Raw genomic sequence first — 4,348 nt, forward strand, 5'->3', positions numbered from 1 at the left:
TCTGTCTGTCTGTCCTGGACAACAATCAGGGAATGGAACCAATCTGTCCTTGTATGTTGTTGTTTTTAGAAAGCCATTAGGGCGGACGGACACTCTGACATCATAGCAATTATAATGAAATGCCATTAAGAGTCCCCAAGCCAGAAATAATGCCTGGCGACTCCCTGGAAAATACAGATGCTGCTTGTCAATATTGTCTTAACCTCTGACTGTATCTGTGTGTGTGTGTGTGTGTGTGTGTGTGTGTGTGTGTGTGTGTGTGTGTGTGTGTGTGTGTGTGTATATATATATATATATATATATATATATATATATATACACACACACACACATATGTATATATATATACATACATATAACTAATACAGGAATACAGACCTATTACTGGTATCTTAAAAAGAATAATCATTGACACGTTTCATGATTTTAAGTGTTAAATTGTTGCTCTGGAGAGAATATGGTGAACGGACCCATCCATCCAAGATGTCAAAAGTTAAATTAACTGTCCATATTTTTCTGTGTAATTGTGCAAGGCATTTTGCACAAGGCAGGCATGCTTATGGATCGAGATTGATTTGAATTTGAATTGTTGAATTGAAATCAAAATATGACACCCAGTCCCCTGGCACAAAACAGCAGAGATTAAGACACACACATATAAAAATAGCACTCAGACACCCCAAGTGTTTTCTCAAAGTGAAGTTTCATTTGTAGCACATAGGGTACTTTTTTCCTTCATTCTACACCCCCCCCATATCCTGTAATGTTACATACAGCAGTAATCCACTCTACATTCGACCCCCACCCCCCATACACACACACAGCTGTGTTGGTCCCCAAAATATACATCTTCATCACGTCTTACTCGTCGTCGTCATCATCATCATTATCTCTAAGGTTTTTCTTCAATATGACAAACACAGACCATTGGGCAGCCAGTGCAAATCTATAGAGATTCAGTGAAATTGCTACGTAATGCGGTTGTAGTTAAAATTATATTCTCCATCCGCTAATGTTGCTCTGACTTATTGCCATTCTCTCCTTTACTAGTTCTACTTTGTTTTCTTTCTCACAACAACTGTTTCCTCTGTCTCTCTCATCCCTCTTGTCATTATGACTGTTATGGTTGTTAAGGGCTACTTTCACTCAAGTCATTACTCGTTACTGTACACTTCCTCTGTCAAAAGAGATGCAAATGCTCCATGGACAGGACCAGTACCGCAGAATAAAACCAGTGTTGTACAATAAGTTGTCTTTGAGGCGATTCTAGATCTCTTCATGAACACTCTCTCTCTCTCTCTGTCTCTCTTCTTTCTCTTTCTGCAATGTTCTGGAGTGAAATGGGGCTCCAGATCACAGAATTCCAGAACGTCCATTTTTCTAGAACAGCGGGTGTTGGGGGGTCTTTTTTTTCTTTTCTCTTTACCCAGGTCAGCTGACAATGACAATCAAGAGGGACGGTGTGTAAACTAGCAAAAATAAATCACAAATTAAGCTAAGCCACATGAGTGGAGTTCCTTTTCTTCTCACAGGAGATGAAAATGGTTGATCATAAGTGATCCTGAATGAAAACGGTTTGGGAATCCAATCAAATACTTAAGATTGTTTAATTCTTGTCTGCCTGGATTGCCAGTCAGGTGGATTTAGAAGTTTTGGAACGTCTGTTGACAAACTCAGTCAATACCAAACAAATAATTTATCTGGAGAAGGGACCCCTGTTGGTCCAAAAGACTGTGAAAGGACACAGCCACATTTTGTGAAAACAAGTGAACTTTTTGTAGACTCAGTTTATGGTTTGATGTGATATGCTATTCTCTAAACATGTATTTTGGGTTAGACTACTATTTATTTTAGGGGACCTCAGCAACTCTTTAACTTAGGCCTGTTCTTAAGAGAACATTTAAAATAAAATAAAATAGAAAACAACTGCTGGTTTGAAGGATTCTGAACATTTGGTTACTAAACTACCAAGCAACAAGCTCAGTGTCTTGAGCATAAATGCAACAATCAATCAAAAGTTAAGTTACATTCAGATTCAAACCCTGTTTGGAGAGAAGGAGAGAGAGAGAAATAGAAGCAAAGAGAGAAATAATTGTCCTCTCCTTCTTGGTCACTCTATATCCACACACAAATCTCCTGTTCATCCACTGGACAGTCACGCAGGTACACACTCAGACACGCACGCACGTACGCACACACGCATGCGCGCGCGTACGTACACACGCACACACACACGCGAGCGAGTACGCACGCACGCATGCCGCACGCTCACACACACAGCCTGACCATCATCGTCAAACAAAGTAACAATTCCTGATCAAATAGAAAATAAATAGCATCGGTATCAGTTTACACAAAATGAGCAAGATAATACAAAAAAACAAGAAAAAAAAAACTTAAATACAAAAACATAATCATTTTCATCAAATGAATTTACACGTATAGTACCTTTAAGACAATGTGAATATCAAGGACATATAGCTCAACTGGAGTCAAACAAAGAGAGGCCGGGTGGACATTTGAATGTGACATCCACATAATTAAACCCCTAAAAAACACACATATCCTGAAAGAATGAAAATATTGCTAAAATAAGTTTTTTTTTTCTTTTTTTTTTCTGGAGTCCTCCCCCTCTTCTACATCCCAATCGTCCATTGCAATGGTCAGACAAGAATAAACAGATGCTTGTTTTGTTCACATTGAAAACAAAGTTATTGTCGCTCTGCCGTATAGCAGCGCTAATGTCTGCTGAGCTCAGAGGAAAATAGACGCTCCAGGTTTGGAAATCAAACTGGATTTCTGTGTTTGTCTTTTGGCTTTCCAAACACTTGTGGTGCAATTCATTCTTGTTACAGTGGCGTCCATGTTAGGTAGGGCTCGCCGCTTCTTTTCAGACTGATCTCTTGGTCTGAAAAGGTTTTCAGCTCGTTGTTAAGTTTCACTCGACTGCAAAACTTCAAACAAAATGTTACACAGACTCGGCTTCAATAGGGCATGTCTGTGGTTTGTTCTAAACACAGAATAAAACATTTTTACACTGACGTACTTGTATTCATCTAAGTTCACTAAAACATCAGACTAAAACAAGGTAGTATGTTAGATTTCTTTTTCTTCTACTGCAATACCCCTTTACATTACACAAACCGCACCACAAATATCCGAAATTTCAAGAAAGAGCGACTAAAAATCCAGTTCCATTCCTCCCTATAAGGTCTGTTAAAGGGGATTTACCCCTGAATTTGAGCATCATAGTCTCCTCATACAAGCACCATGACGTGTAAATTGAGACACTGGGGCAGACATCCCCTCTGAGGTTTCTGCTACACCAAGTGTTTTTTTTTCTTCCCATAGACACTACAGAAATATCCAGAGACATATGTACGTATGTATATACTGTATATCACATATCCAGAATTTATTTGTCCTGTGAGTGGAGAGTGGCAAAAGGACAGACTGATAACTAACATCAGCCCTAGGGCTGATACAACTGCAGCTTTGTCGGTGAAGGCTAATGTGTCACCTCACCCTGCACTATCACTGAGTGACCTTGATGTAGGAGGAACTCTGGGTGTCAAGGATGGCCGCAATGCTGTGTTGATCAACTGTTATTTTCTCCTTGCCTTTGTGACAAAATAAGGCTCTGGGTATGTGATAAACAAACTATCATCCAGCCATTCATCATTGCCCTTGGTAACCGACATCGGGTGCGGCTGCATCAGGCTGGATAACCTCAGGCAATGAGGAATGCCTGGGTGATAATCTATATATATAGGCTATAAAAAACATCATCATCATAATCATCATCATCAGTAGTACTTAGAGTTGAGTAGTAGTAGTAGTAGAGTAACAAGTAAGAAGAAGGAACGTTATTGTACTTAATATCATTAGCATTGTCTTCTTTGTCACTGGTTTGGTTAACCTTTAGGTCTTATCATATCCTTCGATGGAACCTCACAGCATGGGAGAGGAGTTCTGAGGTTCCATTCTACAGCTGAGTTAGAACTGCATGAATGAAAGGGAAGAGGGGAGTGTGCGGATCGTCTGTGCACATGTGTCCGGATTAGCTTTAAACTAAATAGAATTAATGTGTATACACGTATGGTATGCTTTGCGTGATTTTTGGTATGTTAATTTAAGTTAATGTTTAGTTGTTGTTGAAGATTGTTGTAAAAGTTAGATTCCGTTACAAGGAATGACCAGCATTTGTGCCAGTAGCTATGTGCCTTTGTGTCTGTCTGTATCTCTGAACATATAGCTAAATGTACCCATGTCTATGTACAGTATATGTATGTATTCTGTGCCGGTATGTTTCCCTACAGTGATATGCTATGTGTGTGTAAAGGTGTGT

Source organism: Gymnoscopelus microlampas, assembly GCF_963454915.1.
Source record: "Gymnoscopelus microlampas genome assembly, chromosome: 19".
Taxonomy (NCBI): Eukaryota; Metazoa; Chordata; class Actinopteri; order Myctophiformes; family Myctophidae; genus Gymnoscopelus; species Gymnoscopelus microlampas.